Consider the following 18035-nt stretch of genomic DNA (forward strand, 5'->3'; position numbering starts at 1 on the left):
CTCTCTCTTACCTGAGCAGATCACAGAGGCCATGTTTCCATGGGAACAGTCAGGACCACCCAGGGCAGTTACAGCGTACTCCCACAGGAAGGACTCATTCCCCAAGCAGTGATATTGGGCTTTCCAGAGCTGATCATTTCCTTCTGCTCCTTTTGGGGTGGAGATGGCAACTCCACAGCTGAGCTGATGGCAGACAACATTGGCATTAGCCAGAGTCCAGTGGGAGGCACAGATCACTCTCCATCGTCCAGAAATATTCATCTCCACCTGCCCCTCACACTAAGAGGAGCCATTTGTCATGAGCCGGACTTCTGTGTATGATGGTTGGAAAAGATAAAACTTCAACTAAATCTCATGTTTTCTCACCTTAACAGAGTGTGCAGGGAAGTTAAAGTCCTGATCTGCATCTCACCTGAACAGACAACCTGAACAGCTGCACTGTGGTGACAGTGTTTAATAGAAAGAAACTGTAAAGTAAAAAAATACAAAGAGAAAAATAAAAATCATTTGTCCTCCTACTCCCAGACATAAATACTGATAATATTTTGAAGTATTTTCCTTCAGTCTGACTTCTTTTCTTCTTTGTATCTTTTTAACTTAATTTTAATTATTCTGTTTTGGTTCTCTCTAAGTTTATTTTCAATCAAATAGAACAAGTCCCAGTATTTAAAAACCAAGAGACACTGTCTTGTTATTTCTCCAAATTACCAAATGACAACACAGAGCCTTCAATCTCCTTGTTCTGCCTCTTCTCTAAATCAGCCTGTCTCTTTTCTGATCTCCCTGAAATCACAAACCTCTGAATTATTCTGATATAATTTAAAGAAAAATGTGATTAAAGAATAATAATTTCAACATTATGGTAAACTCTGAAAAAAAAAAGCATAGCTAATACACCAATAAAGTACATAAAATAAAATATTAAAAACTTCCAATAAAAGATTAAAATAGGAACAAAGAAAACATAAAACAAACAGCAAGTTAGTAAACTTAAACCCAACTATATAAATGATTGTATTAAATTTAAATAATTTAAACATTCCAAATAAAAGCAAGATAATCAAACTAGACAAAAGTAAGACAAAATCATACACTGTATACAAAAACAAACATAATATAAACATGGAAACATATTATAGAGGTCAAAAAAGATAAACCATGCAAACACTGATCAGAGAAAGCTATACTATCTATGTTAATATTGTACAAAGTAAGACTATAGAACAAAGAATATATTCAGAGAGAAAAAAGGAACATTTCATGATGATAAAATGCAAAAGAAATTATGTAGCTTCAGAATCAGTGTGAAGCAACTGATATGGTGTTTAAAAGAAAATTTATAGCTTTGATGCTTCCTTGATACCTGAAGGAGATCAGCTCTGGGATTTCTTTGGAAAGAATGAGGCTAAAGCTGAAACTCCAGTACTTTGGCCACCTCATGTGAAGAGTTGACTCATTGGAAAAGACTCTGATGCTGGGAGGAATTGGGGGCAGGAGGAGAAGGGGACGACAGAGGATGAGATGGCTGGATGGAATCACCGACTAGATGGACATGAGTCTGAGTGAACTCCGGGAGTTGGTGATGGACAGGGAGGCCTGGCATGCTGTGATTCATGGGGTCGCAAAGAGTCAGACATGACTGAGCGACTGAACTGAACTGAACTGAACTGATACCTACACTGTAATAGAAAATAAAACTGAGAGCAAATGATCTAAGATTCCATCTCAAGAACCTATAAAAATACAGGAAATCAAAAGAGAAGAATAAAAAACTAACAAAAATCAATGAAATAGGAAGCATACACAAAAAATAAAATCAATAAAGTCAGTTGGTAATTCTTTTTGAAAGGATAATAAAACTGATAATCCTCTAGCTAAAAAAAAATCAATCAAGAAAAAAAAGAGAGAATACAGAAATTTAATACCACCATAAATGAAAGGGGGGTTAACATTATAGACCTTTGAATTTGAAGTGTTAGTCACTCAGTCGTGTCCAACTCTTTGTGACCCCATGGACTGTAGCCTGCCAGACTCCTCTGTCCATAAGATTCCCCAGGCAAGAATACCGAAGTGGATTGCCATTCCCTTCTCCAGGGAATCTTCCCAAACCAGGGATCAAAGTCAGGTCTCTGGCATGGCAGGCAGATTCTTTATTGGCTACCCTTATAGATCTTACCAATATTTAAAAGATATGAGGTATAAAAAAAACTTTATCACAATTTGAAAACTGGTCTGAGTCCTTAAAAACTACTTGAAAATACAACTACCAAAATTTGATAGCACAAAAATTGGAAAATCTGAGCAGTCCTGTATTTGTTAAAGAAATAGAATCCTTACTACAAAAACTTCCCACAAGGAAAATTGCCGCCTTGAAATGCCAGCTCTTCCATGGAGCTCAGAAACAACTCCCACATTAAAATAAAGGCAGAGAGGGCAGGAAGGAATGAGAGCAGGAGGGAAGTGTAACGCAGAGGCTGTGGTGAATGTGGGAGTTGCCCTGGATGTTGATTCCCAACCTCCCTTCCTGCAATCCTTGCATCTTCATCTCCTCACCATTTTGCACTTCAGCACCACAGTCCTCAGTTTGTGAAGCCCCTCCCAAATCTTCCTCCTGAACCTCTTGAAGTCATCTCTGTATTTCATGCAAGCTCCTCTACATTCTTCTCAGGTCCTTGTTTCTACTCTGGATTTCTCCTAAACATAGTACTTCACTTCCAACAATCCAGTAAAGGAGATGAAACTCTCACATTCACTTTCCTAAAATTGAGAAGAAGAAGGAACTCCAAGACTTCAATTTCAGTTAGAGAATTGAACAGACATGCTATTCTCTTCTTACCGCTTCTTCATCACCACTTTGGCCTACCTCCACTCAAACATCACTAAAACATGTTTCTGAAAATATAGAAGGGATAGACCAGAGAGATAAAACTGACGAAGAGATTAGCAGGAAAAAAAAACAAAACAGTTGATAAATATGTGAAAGCCTAAAGTAAAGCAGTGCTAGGAATTAAAAACTGTTATCAAGGTTTAAATGCCAGAGCATCCTTTTAATTTTCAAGTGTATCTTAACCAGAAATTAATATCTAGACATTACATGCCTGCATGCTAAGTCACTTCAGTCGTGTCCAATTCTTTGAGACCCCATGGACTGTAGCCCACCAGGCTCCTCTGTCCATGGGATTTTCCATGCAAGAATACTGGAGTGGGTTGCCATTTCCTGTTCCAGGGGATCTTCCTGACCCAGGAATCGAACTCACATCTCTTATGTCTCCTGCATTGGCAGGCAGATTCTTTCCACTAGCGCCACCTGGGAAGCCCATCAAGACATCATTTTTCTTAAAATAATAGTATTAGAGGCTTCAATATCTCAAAGTTCAAACATTGCACACTCCATTTTCATTTACAAGTTGATTAATCAAAATAAAGCAAGAGACTGCTGTAGTGTTTCCACCAGTTTACCTGCAGTTGGAATCATGATTAGGGCATAGTGACAATAAAGAATGTTACTTGAAACGCTGGAAAAAAGGTTTTCTTAAAAGAAAAATTTCTTTCTGAAATTCAAATGCCCCTTGAAAATAATTATTTTTAATAATAATAACAGAAGAAAATATTTGCAATGTTTAATAGGTTTATGCACACACCATAGTAATGATTTCACAGATGTATACTTACCTCCCTAAGTTTCAAGTTGTATACATTAAATATATACAGCTTTTTGTATGTCATCCATACTTCAAAGTAACTTAAAAATGAAAGTAATTCTTTGCTTAGGGGGTCTCAACAAGTATCATCAAAGATTTGCTGAGGGTGAGACTGGAAAAATCACTTTTGCAGAGACCATCCCCAAAAGAGCTGATTGGCTACGAGCTGCTAGAAACCTATTGCAGATGTTCTCAGGGCTCCCCCTGTCCCACCCACCAGATGGCTGACCATTTTCAAAGACTCAACCACCTACATTAGGAATTCACTGTGATACCTGATTTTCCTCTAGTCTACCTGGTCTATTGGGAATAATGTCTATGGTGTCTCTTCCACCATTGTGGTAACAACTGGAAACATCTCTGGAAGATACTGTGATAATTCCTCAAGCCCTAGTTTCACTGCTGTCTTCACTGCCTCCACCCTGACACAGGTCAAACACACTCAGCACTGAACACATCTCATAAGTCATTCAGGTCCTCTTAGCCTCACTGCCCTTAGTACATGTTTTGCTAGTCATGTTTCCCTGTTGTGTCAACATCCCCACTAATGGGATGTGAGCTCCCCACCCAGGTGACCAGGTGCACCTGTAAGATGACTCTAGCTGCTGCTACAAATCCTCCTTCTGGCCCTAAATGTGATCTAGTGACATTCAAATGAACCAGTGAAATACCCTCGTGCCTTTTCCTTTCGTAACTGCACCCTGACCCCAGTGCTGTCACTTGTCACTTGTCTGTGTGCCTTTTTCTTTTGGCTCCCCATGCTTTCTTGAGCCAGCTCCCTTGCAGCCTCCCTGATACTGTCCCCTCATGCCTTTGGTGACTCTGTTTCTCTGAGACCAGAGAAGCATAATAAACTATGTGTGCCTGCCCCTCTCTTATGTCCTCTCTTGTGGCCAAACCTGACTGGCCATCCCAAAAGAATAAAAAGCAGCTACCAAAATGAAGCTGATTCAGCATACTTTTAAATAAAAGTACAATTCAGTAGTTGTACTTCTTTGTAACATTTGACCTCACCTCCCTGCCTCTTATGACACATCATAGAGATGTGAAGAGTCCAACTGTCCACAGGTCTGAAGTCTATACTGTCCAGGGCCAAGCAAGCCCTTACACTCTCTTGAGAACCTAATCATCCAGGAACCACTGATCCACTGTGGTTCCAACCACTGTGACCAGAGTCTTCCCCCAAGGACACTCTAAAGTCTGTGATCTGGTTTTCCCATGATCATTCTGGGAATGAGACTGAGGTCTTTCCTGCTGGATATCCCCTCCCAGACCAGACAGGACTTACCTGAGCAGACTACTCCAATATCCTGGTCATGAGACAAGATATGAGTATAGTTTTTAAAATCAGGTTGAACAAAGTTATTGATACTCAAAGTTGATTCAGGCTCTGTCCTGTTGCAGGAAAGATAGAAATACCAAATAATGCCAAGTCTTGGTCCAAAATAAGACCCTCTGGGAGCATCAGTGGCAAGTCCACATTCCAAGTGTCTGCACAACGCATTTGCATCCTCCAGAAACCAGTACTGAACATACACTGTGCCCCATTCTCCTTGGTGCTTCACTTCCACTCTCCCCTCACACCTGTGGGCTCCATCCTTTAGCCTCAGCTCCAGAGTTTCTACAGAGACACAGACACAGGACTCAGGAGAGATTTTAGGAGACCATGTAGTGGTGTGCTGATACGTATTTAAAAGTCAGTTGTCCGAGAGGAAAAAATCCCTGTGAATAGCATTTCTTGACTTCTGTGGTACAAATATTCCAACCATGGCCAACTCAAAGCCCCCAACGTGCCATCACTGAACCTGGAGCAGGAAGGGAGGCAACAGGTGTTTCTCACAAGCCTGTAGAACCAGCTCCAGGGACACCACCGAGGACAGGCCTTCAGAGACTCTGGATGCTGCCCTCCCTGTAAATGTGCCCAAGGCTACTAGGGCCCAGCTTCCCCGTCTCAGTTACAGCTCATGGCCCAGGATCCAGGAAGGAATCTTCCCTCTCCTTCCCTGTCCATAAGGAGCATCTCATCCAGCCTAGGAACAGAGGGCTGGGGTAAGAGGCTCTAAAGTGTCCCAGTTATTTCTGCCGCCTGTGTTCACATCCTTGTGTAATTGCCACACTCGAATGTACCTAGTAACATGCACCTAACAAATGAAATTTGACAAAAGCTATGTTACTTAAGGGGCTTGCCTGGTGGCTTAATGTCTAAAAAAAAAATCTGTGTACCAATCAATGTAGGAGATAGGGTTTTGATCCCTGATCTGGGACGATCCCCTGGAGAAGGAATTGGCAACTCACTCCAGTATTCTTGCCTGGAGAACTCCATGGACAGAAGAGCCTGATGGGCTGCACTCCATGGGATCCCAAAGAGTTGGACATGACTTAGTGACTGAACAACAAAAACACTGTCACTTGAGAGATTAGGGTTCAAGATGACTCTGGTTTCCCCCTGTCTTGCTCTCTGTCTTACTCTGTTGAAGCCAGTTGCCATGGTATGACCTAATTATGGAGAAACCTGCATGACAAGGGCCTGAGGCAGGCCTCTAACCAACAGCCAGCAAGGGACTGAGGCTCTCAGTTAAATAGTCCAGCAATGTCTGAATATTGCTAACATCCAGGTGAGTTGGTTTGAGTGGTTGAAACTTCAGATGATTGCACCTTGTGAGACATCATGTGGCAGAGACCCAGGTAAGTCATGTCAATTCCTGCCCCCAGAAATCATGTGATGCTAGATGTTTTCTGCTTTCAGCTGCCAAGTTTTGCAATAATCTGAAGCAACATATAACTAATGTAGGAGGGCAGGATGCTAAATGAAGTAAGTAAAACAAAGGAACACATTCTTTGATCTCATTTATATGTGGAATCTAAAAAAAACTAAATTCATAGAAACAGAGGGTAAATTGGTATTTGCCTAGGCAGGAATGGGGGTGGGAGGAAGGAGTGATGATCATCAAGTGGCACAAACTTCCTATGACATTAATAAGCTTTGGGGATGGAATGTACGTGTGACTAGTTGTTAATATTGGACTGTATTCTTGATCATTACTAATAAAGTCAACCTTAAAAGTACTCATAACACACACACAGAAAAAATAATTATATGATGTGATAGATGTGTTAGTAAACTTAATTGTGGTAATCATTCTATAATATATATATTCTTTTTTAATATTTTAATTTTACTGGAGTATAATTGATTTACAATGATGTGTTAGTTTCAGGTATACAGCAAAGTGATTTGTTTATATATATATATATATATATATATATATATATATATATATATACATACACATATATATTCATTCTTTTTTAGATTCTTTTCTTGTATAGATCATCATGGAACACTGATTAGAGTTCCCTGTGCTATACAGTAGGTTCATGCTGGTTATCTATCTTACATATAGTAGGGTGTGTGTGTGTTAATCCCAGACTCCTGATTTATGTCTCTCCCCTACTCCCAGTGTTTCCCCTTTGGTAACCATAAGTTTGTTTTTGGTATCTGTAGGTCTGTTTCTATTTTGTAAATAAGTTTATTTGTATGTTTTTAAAATTAATTTTAATCAGAGTGTAGTTGCTTTACAATGTTGTGTTTCTGCAGTACAGCAAAGGAATCAGCCATATGTATACATATATCCCTTCTTTTTTGGATTTCCTTCCTATTTAGATCACCACAGAGGACTGAGTAGAGTTCCCTGAGTAGGTTCTCATTAGTTATCGATTTTATACAGAGTAGCAGTAGTGTATATATGTCAATCCCAATCTCCCAATTCATCCCAGCCCCTTCTCCCCTCACCCCAGTGTCCACACTATGTCTGTGTCTCTGTTTCTGTTTTGCAAATAAAACCATCTGTTCCATTTTTCTAGATTCCACGTATATGCTTTAATACATGATATTCATTTTTCTTTTTGACTGACTTCACCTGTATGACAGTCTCTGGATCCATCTACATCTCTACAAATGACCCAATTTCATTCCTGTTTGTGGCTGAATAATGTACCACCGTACATATGTGATATTCGTCTTTCTCTGTCTGATTTACTTCACTTAGTAAGATAATGTCCTACACCCATGTTGCAGCAAATGGCATTACTTCAATCTTTTTTATAGTGAGTAATATTCCATTGGATAGGATCACATCTTCTTTATCCATTTCTCTGTTGATTGACATTTAGCTTGCTTCCATGTCTTGCCTTTGTAAATAGTGCTGCAATAAACACCAAGGTGCATGTGTACTTTCAGATTATGGTTTTCTCTGGATACATGACCAGGAGTGGGACTGCCAGACCAGTTAGTGGTCCTAGTCTTAGTTTTTAAAGGCATCTCCATATTGTTCTTCATAGTGGTTGCACCGATTTACATTGCCAACAACAGTGTAGGAGAGTTCCCTTTTCTCCACACTCTTTCCAGCATTTATTGTTTGTAGATTTTTGATGATGGCGGTTCTGACCAGTGTGAGGTGATACCTCATTGTAGTTTTGATTTGCATTTCTCCGATAATCAGGGATGTTGAGCATATTTTCACCTGTTTTTTGGCCACCTGTATATCTTCCTTGAAGAATGTATATATGTATTTCAAACCATCACACCATACACCATACATATATGGTGTGATATTATACCTTATTACATGGTGATTATATCCCAATAAAGCTGAGATATAGACTAAAACTTTTTTGAATGTAAGGGGAAATTGACAGAGGAATAATGGTTATGGAGCTTGGAATATATTTCTCAGCCTTTAATACTTGAAATAAGCAATTTAGATAAATTATAGTATATACAATTGACATATACTAAACATGAGTGCATATGAGTTTATATATAAGGTTTTACTGTCATTACTATAAATTCTAAATGAATAACTTCATTTCCAGAATGCATAGTCTCAGTTTAAATTTTGTCTCTTTAGGGACACCTTCTCTGCTTCTCCCAGCTAGATTAAGTAACCCTGCTGATGTCCCAACTGATGGTAGTTATCAAAGTTTATTATAAATTCTTGTTTTGGTGCCCAACTGCACTAGACTATAAGTTTTATGAGCCAGGGAGCTTCATTCATCACCACGGGGGCCTCAGCATCTGGGGAACTGCAAAGGGTATGGATTTCATACCACACGAGTGATCCTCTTGCCAATGCAGGAGATGTAAGAGATGCAGGTTCTATCTCTGGGCCGGGAAGATACCCTGAAGTAGGAAGTGGCACCCAACCCCAGTATTCTTCCCTGGGAAATGCCATGAACAGAGGAGCCGGGAAGGCTACAGTCCATGGGGTCACAGAGTCAGACACAACTGAGCATCTGAGCACACAAGCCCATTTTTAAATCAATAAACATTTGTGGATGAAAGTCTAAATAAATTCCAAAAAGGACATGTGGAAATGATGTGATTTAGTGCATTTCTCTGTGGCATTAAAATCAGTGAGAAAAGAATAAGAAACAATTCAAGTATGATATTGAAAAAATAAAATTAGATAGAACTTGACATCATATATAAAATAATTTACACAGTTATTTAGTACTGACATATATTTAAATATATTCACAAAATCATAAGAGTAAGGATAAAATAATTTTCTTAAACTTGATAGGGAAAAGAACACTTATAAGAAGGCTCTGAAAGTAGAAACAAATACAGGAAATTTTTATTATTATTCAGTTGCTCAGTCATGTCTGACTCTTGAGACCCCATGGACTGCAGCACACCAGGCTTCCTTGTCCTTCATCATCTCCTGGAGCTTGCTCAAACTCATGTCTACTAGGTCAGTGATGCCAACCAACAGGAAATTTTAATAGGCAATTAATATTATTAGAAACTTCCCTGAGGGACTTACCTGGTATCCAGTGCTTAGGACTCTGTACTTCTACTGCAGAGGGTGCAGGTTTAATCCCTGCTGCAGGAACTAAGATTCCACGTGCCACGTAGTACAAGCCAAAAGGAAAAGGAAAAGAAAATCCCATGAAACTGAAAACAAGGGAAAGATAAAATGAAACAATAGACTGAAAGAAACATCTTCAGCCTAGAAATGGAATAATTCAATAAGGACAAGGACATGCACCCAAACTATTTGGGTTCAAGTCTTGCCTCTACTTCTTATAACTGACTCATCTTGGGCAAGTGACTTTGCTTTGCCTCAGTGATCTATTTCTGGGGATAAAAAGTATATTCTGCCTTGTAGGATTGTTGTACACTCAAATGAGTTCCTATAAGTGAGTGCAGTATAGGTGGTAGTGTAGTTGTAGTAGATAATAGTAGTAGTATAAAGAGCTTCCATATAAGTCATGAAAATATGATAAACATCGCAAGTTAAAAAGAACAAATGTCATGAGAAAATAATTCACAAATAAAGGATTAAATTAGTTAATACACACGAGTTTTTGCTATAAAGACAGGCTAAGATTTTAAAATTTCGTAAGAAGACAAAGTTGGTGAGGTTATGTGAAAACTAACATTTTCATGGATATGAGAGTTGGACTATAAAGAAAGCTGAGCACCAAAGAACTGATGCTTTTGAACTGTGGTGTTGGAGAAGACACTTGAGAGTCCCTTGAACTTCAAGGAGATCCAACCAGTCCATCCTAAAGGAAATCAGTCCTGAGCGTTCATTGGAAGGACTGATGCTGAAGCTGAAACTCCAATACTTTGACCACCTGATGTGAAGAGCCGACTCACTGGAAAAGACTTTGATGATGGAAAAGATTGAAGACAGGAAGAAAGAGAAGGGGACGACAGAGGATGAGATGGTTGGCTGGCATCACCAACTCAATGGACATGAGTTTGAGCAAGCTCTGGGAGTTAGTGAAGGACAGAGAAGCCTGGCATACTGCAGTCCATGGAATTGCAAAGAATCAGACAGGACTGAGCAACTGAACAATCACAATATTGTAATGGCTTCTGCCATACATCAACATGAATCAGCCATAAGTATACATGTATCCCTTCCCTCTTAAACCTTCCTCCCACCTCCCTCCCCATCCCACCCCTCTAGGTTGTCACAGTGCACCAGCTTTGGGTTCCCTGTGTCATATAGCAAATTCCCACTGACTACCTACTTTACATATGGTAATGTATATGGTTCAATGTTATTCTCTCAAATCATCCCAGCTTCTCTCTCCACCACTGTGACCATAAATCTGTTCTCTATATCTGCATCTCCACTGCTGCCCTGTAGATAAATTCATCAACACCATCTTTCTAGATTCCATATATATGTGCATTAATATATAATATTTTTCTTTTTCTTTCTCACTTACTTCACTTTGTATACAAAGCTCTATGTTCTTCTACCTCATTAGAACTGACTTAAGTGCATACTTTTTATAGCTGTGGAATATTCCATTGTGTATATGTATCACAACTTCTTTATCCATTTATCTGTTGATGGACATCTAGGTTGCTTCCATGTCCTAGCTATTTTAAATAGTGTTGCAATGAACATTGGGGTACATGTGTCTTTTTCAATTATGGTTTTCTCAGAGTATTTTCCCAGTAGTGGGATTGCTGGGTCACATAGTAGTTTTATTCCTGGCATCTTATGGCGTCTCCACACTGTTCTCCACAGTGGCTGTATCCATTTGCATCACCACCAACAGTCCAAGAGGGCTCCCTTTTCTCCACACCCTCTCCAGCATTTATTATTTGTGGACTTTTTGAAGACTGCCATTCTGACCGATATGAGATGATACCTCATTGTAGACCAATGGAACAAGATAGAAAGCCTGGAGATAAATCCGCGCATCTATGGGCACCTTAACTTTGAAAAAGAAGGCAAAAATACACAATGGAGAAAGACAGTCCCTTTAATAAGTGGTGCTGGGAAATCTGAAATTAGAATACTTCTTAACACCATACACAAAATAAACACAAAATGGATTAAAGACCTAAATGTAAGGACAGAAACTATAAAACTCTTAGAGGAAAACTCTTAGGCAGAGCACCCTTTGACATAAACCACAGAAAGATCCTCTATGACACACCTCCTAGAGTAATGGAAATAAAAATAAGCAAATGGGGCATAATTAAACTTAAAAGCTTTTGCACAATAAAGGAAACTATTAATATAAGCAAGATGAAAAGACAACCCTCAGAATGGGAGAAAATAATAGCAAATGAAACAACTGACAAAGAACTAATCTCCAAAATATACAAGCAGCTCATGAAGTACAATACCAGAAAAAGAACAGAATCAAATAGTGGGCAGACCAGAAAATTACCAGAACTAATCAATGATTATAGTAAAGTTGCAGGATATAAAATCAACACACAGAAATCCCTTGCATTCCCATACACTAATAATGAGAAAACAGAAAGAGAAAGTAAGGAAACAATTCCATTCACCATTGCAATGGAAAGAATAAAATACTTAGGAATATATCTACCTAAAGAAACTAAAGACCTATATATAGAAAACTATAAAACACTGGTGAAAGAAATCAAAGAGGACACTAATAGATGGAGAAATATACCATGTTCATGGATTGGAAGAATCAATATAGTGAAAATGAGTATACTACCCAAAGCAATTTATAGATTCAATGCAATCCCTATCAAGCTACCAACGGTATTCTTCACAGAGCTAGAACAAATAATTTCACAATTTGTATGGAAATACAAAAAACCTCAAATAGCCAAAGCTATCTTGAGAAAGAAGAATGGAACTGGAGGAATCAACCTACCTGACTTCAGGCTCTATTACAAAGCCACAGTTATCAAGACAGTATGGTACTGGCACAAAGACAGAAATATAGATCAATGAAACAAAATAGAAAGCCCAGAGATAAATCCACGCACCTATTGTCACCTTATCTTTGACAAAGGAGGCAAGAATATACAATGGATTAAAGACAATCTCTTTAACAAGTGGTGCTGGGAAAACTGGTCAACCACTTGTAAAAGAATGAAACTAGAACACTTTCTAACACCATACACAAAAATAAACTCAAAATGGATTAAAGATCTCAACGTAAGACCAGAAACTATAAAACTCCTAGAGGAGAACATAGGCAAAACACTCTCCGACATACATCACAGCAGGATCCTCTATGACCCACCTCCCAGAATATTGGAAATAAAAGCAAAAATAAACAAATGGGATCTAATTAAACTTAAAAGCTTCTGCACAACCAAGAAAACTATAAGCAAGGTGAAAAGACAGCCTTCAGAATGGGAGAAAATAATAGCAAATGAAGCAACTGACAAACAACTAATCTCAAAAATGTACAAGCAACTCCTACAGCTCAACTCCAGAAAAATAAATGACCCAATCAAAAAATGGGCCAAAGAACTAAATAGACATTTCTCCAAAGAAGACATACAGATGGCTAACAAACACATGAAAAGATGCTCAACATCACTCATTATCAGAGAAACGCAAATCAAAACCACTATGAGGTACCATTTCACGCCAGTCAGAATGGCTGCGATCCAAAAGTCTACAAGCAATAAATGCTGGAGAGGGTGTGGAGAAAAGGAAACCCTCTTACACTGTTGGTGGGAATGCAAACTAGTACAGCCACTATGGAGAACAGTGTGGAGACTCCTTAAAAAACTGGAAATAGAACTGCCTTATGACCCAGCAATTCCACTGCTGGGCATACACACTGAGGAAACCAGAAGGGAAAGAGACACGTGTACCCCAATGTTCATCGCAGCAATATTTATAACAGCCAGGACATGAAAGCAACCTAGATGTCCATCAGCAGATGAATGGATAAGAAAGCTATGGTACGTATACACAATGGAGTATTACTCAGCCATTAAAAAGAATACATTTGAATCAGTTCTAATGAGATGGATGAAACTGGAGCCTATTATACAGAGTGAAGTAAGCCAGAAAGAAAAACACCAATACAGTACACTAACGCATATATATGGAATTTAGAAAGATGGTAACAATAACCTTGTATATGAGACAGCAAAAGAGACACTGATGTATTGAACAGTCTTATGGACTCTGTGGGAGAGGGGGAGGGTGGGATGATTTGGGAGAATGGCATTGAAACATGTATAATATCATGTATGAAACGAGTCACCAGTCCAGGTTCGATGCACGATACCGGATGCTTGGGGCTAGTGCACTGGGACGACCCAGAGGGATGGTATGGGGAGGGAGGAGGGAGGAGGGTTCAGGATGGGGAACACATGTATACCTGTGGCAGATTCATTTCGATATTTGGCAAAACCAATACAATATTGTAAAGTTTAAAAATAAAAAAAAAAATAGTGGGCAGAAGACTTAAAGAGACATTTCTCCAAAGAAGATGTATAGATGGCTAATAAACATGTGAAAAGATGCTCAACATCGCTCATTATTAGAGAAATGCAAATCAAAACTCCACTTTTAGTATATGATTAAGAGAAACAATTATGGATGGTCCTTACTTAAATGTAAAGAAGTACAGAGCAACTTTTTTCATAATGGCAAAAACATTGAAAACAACTAAATTTCCAATAGAAATGGTTAGGTAAGTATATTGCCTTTCAGTCATATAATGAATTAACTGGAGGCAATTAAAAATTTCAATAGTATTTCTATGATATCCTGTATTTTTTAATTCTGCAATAAAATATTTTAGTGTGTAAAAGAATAGGTAATGATATAGAAAAATGTCCAAAATATATTACTAATTATAGAAACACGTTACAAAATAATATATATTAATACTAAATTATTTAATACTGAGGGTCTAAGCTTTTGTGTCTAATGACATAAATTGCATCTGCAGGATAATTTTATGCCTACGTCCAACATGAATTTCAAGGCTGAAGACACCTATAATGTGTGCCCAGCTCAGAAATCATCAGATGCTCAGAAAAGCCAAGACTATCATATTAAAAGGAGAAAGTCCAATGTTGTATGAAACAGAAGTCTAAAATTTTAGTAGGATAACTCTAAATGGTATTGTTGCAAAGAAAATGAAAAGAGTGCTTGCTTTGGTGAAACACTCTTGCTTCTTAAAAAGCTACTGAGGAAATGGTCTACAGTTTGCCTAGTAAGAGCAGGGAGCTTGTGTCAGAACATCCATTATCTTCCTCCTCATGAAACCAAACCCACCTCTGCCCACCAGAGGCCCTCAGAAGAAGACTGTTGAGCATCTGCTCAGCACTCAAGGAGCAGATACAAGAAGAGAGGGGGCTTCCTGAGGACAGCTGTGGACTGGAGGCTGAGGTCTAGGGGACAACAGCGAGCTCTGAGACAAGACAGGGTGGCACTGAGTCTCAGCAGACCAGCACCCACATCTGAGAGAGCCACCTTCTCCAGGCTGGAGACCAGATTCTCCACAGCCTCATCCCTGACCCCCGCCATCCTCTCACTCAGGGAAACCAGCTCCAGGGAGGGACAGGAGAGGGCATGAGAGAGAAAGAGCTCCCTATAGAGTCTCAGCAGATCCTGGGAGAGGTAAGGACCATCCCAGGCCCCCAGCACATCAGGAAATGTCAGAGGGACTAGGGCAGGGACTCAGGAATTTATACACCTGGGGCTGCACATTAACTGATCTCTACAGACAAGAGGTCCCCTCTCCTGGCTGTGGGCTTCTCTGCTCCATAATGGACACCTGGTGGAGACAGGCGAGGCCAGCAGGCAGAGTCTGTCACAGAGCCCAGTGCTGGACAGACATGTCAACAAGCAGAAGGGAGCCCGGGGGGTAGGGGAGAGGAGCCAGAGAGAGGCAGACAGGTGCAAAGTATCTCTGATCTGGTTACATGTAGCAGCCATGACCCCCAGCCCTGTGGGACCCTGTGTGCTTCACAGACCAATGGACACAGTCCCTGCTCAGCAGCCCAGTTCCTCTCACACAGTCTCCACCCCCCTTACACACACACACACACACACACACACACTCACCCTCACACATTCCTCACTCACCCTCACACATTCCTCACTCACATACTCTCTCTCTCTCTCTCTCTCTCTCTCACACACACACACACACGCGCACACACACACACACACATGCATGCACACAAGCACAGAGCCTACAGGAGCACAGACACAGGAAACATGGGGATCTAGAGTCAATGCTCACACACCAGGCATGTGGAGCGTGTGGGAACAGCCCAGAGTCCCAGCTGGGTCAGTCGCTGGAACTTCCGCACACTGGAAGCCAATGGGACCCTAGAAGCTCCCTGAGAACAAGGGAGACAGTGGAGAGACTCAGGCTGACCCAGCTCGGTCCAGATAAAACCTCACTGCTCTGTAAAATCTGCTGCTATGACCAGTGGACCCCGCACAGGAGAGGAACCAGTATTCACAGTCACCATGGCTCCTTTTTGGTCAAAAACAGTGAGGCTGGGCTCCAGAACTCCAGACACCTTTCTCTTCACCAAGGCATCTACTCCCTGCTGCGAAACAGGACAGAGGGGCAGCTCTTACCTTGACCACCCACCACGGTGCCAAGGAGGAGGACACAGAGTCCCCACAGGGAGAGGTGTCTGCCCAGAGCCATCCTGACCCCACGTCCTCAAGGTCACAGTCCCAGCTGCAGGATCAGCCTGTGAGGAGGTGTCAGGGTGCCGACTGGGGTCTATATAGACCACCCCTTACACCCTCCCTCCCAAGAGCCAATAGCGACACCTCTCACCATTTCAGGCACTATCGGAGGCTGCATCTGCCACTTTCTGCAGCTCAGACACCAATGAGCTTCTGCATCTTCAACATCTCCTTATATGAGCAACATGGTCCTTTGACCTCCTGCTTCCGTGGTCCCTGAGAACCAGATGCCATGACCGGGGTGGTGTAGAAAAGTTGCATTAAAAAGCATGAGTGATTCTCTCTCCCCTGATCATCCTGGCTGATCCCCACAAACTATGAGATCTGGTAGGGTCAGGGTGTGGGATTGGTTGACCTGTGTAGACTATGTCTGGTGGAATCAGGCACTGATATTCCCTGGGACTGAGCTCTGGGTGGAAGCAGAGAACTCCAAGAAGGCTTGAAACTCAAGAATAATTATCAGGCCAGCAGAAAAAAAATGTGTGGGAATTCACAGGTGAGTGCGGAGAGGGTGAGATGGAAACCATCAAGTTGAGGGGATGAAATTGTTGGTCTTTCCCTCCTTCTCAAAACGATCTGGAGACTGGGTCCTGGATCACGTACATGTGTGCTCAGTCATATCCAACTCTTTAAAGACTGCATGGACTTTAACCCTCCAGGCTCCTTGGTCCATGGGATTCTCCAGGCAAGAATACTGAAGTGGGTCCCATTTCCTCCTTCAGGTGATCTTCCTGACGCAGAGATGGTAACTTCGTCTCATGTGTCTCCTGGATTGTCAGGCAGACTCTTTACAATTAATCACCAGGGAAGCCTATACTCTACACAGGTACAATAAAGGACACAAAAGCACAACCCCTTGTCAAGGATGCAGGCGCCTGACAATGTACAACACACAGGTGAACAACCTTACGTGTTCGGACATGGGGATGCATGTCCATATCTTTAAAGTTCACAATCTGAAGGTTCATATGTAAGGATTTACTTTGTTAATAGTTAGCTTCATTAATAGTAATAATTTATCAATCATTATCAGAGAGAAAAAGGAAGAAATGAATAAGGATATGAAGGAAGATGGAAAGGAAAATTCCATATCTTCATTTTTATGTAATTAATCTAATGGTAAACAACTCACCAACCAATACAGGAGACTCAAGAGACACGGGTTCAATCCCTGGGTCAGGAAGATCCCCTGGAGGAGGACGTGGAAATACACTCCAGTATTCTTGCCTGGAGAATCCCATGGACAGAAGCCTGGTGGGCTATGGTCCACACGGTCACATAGAATCGGACACAACTGAAGTGACTTAACATGCATGCCCTGTTACCATAAAAATTGTTTAACATAACTTTTGTTCACATTTCAGACTATTTACTTGTAACTGATACTAAGAACAGGAATTACAATATTTGCAGAATAGGAATTAATTATTTTTCAGAAATATTACATTTTTTACCATATTGCCATATAGCACCCGGAAGTCTATCTGTTCTCTTATGAATCATTCAACCTTCTTGAAAAAGGAAAAGGAAAAAATAAACCTCTCTCTTTCACTCCACTCCAGGTCCAGGTTACTGTCTCTCCCAGGAGTGGCGGGGTTGGAGTATTCCAGGCAGAGGAGACGTCTGTGTTGATGGCTCCTTTCAATCTGTACCCCTGACATTTTCCAGGGCTCACTGCTGGCCCTCCACTCAAGTAGACATTCTGTATAGTCTATACATAGTTCTCTACATAGTCCTTGGTGGGCGCTAGCCTTCTGAGTTCCGAATACTTAAAAATTAACTTTTACAACAGAAGTCCAAGGTCAAATCATAGTCCACTCACTATATCAGTGCACTTGCCCAGCACATG

General features: G+C 40.6%; 1 pseudogene; it reads right to left on the reverse strand.

The window, feature by feature from the left end:
* LOC112446831 (antigen WC1.1-like) overlaps positions 1 to 16142 on the reverse strand; it is a 32249-nt pseudogene extending 16107 nt beyond the window's left edge.
* Between the last annotated feature and the right edge of the window lie 1893 nt (positions 16143 to 18035).

The sequence above is a fragment of the Bos taurus genome, chromosome 5, assembly GCF_002263795.3.
Source record: "Bos taurus isolate L1 Dominette 01449 registration number 42190680 breed Hereford chromosome 5, ARS-UCD2.0, whole genome shotgun sequence".
In the NCBI taxonomy this organism is placed as follows: Eukaryota; Metazoa; Chordata; class Mammalia; order Artiodactyla; family Bovidae; genus Bos; species Bos taurus.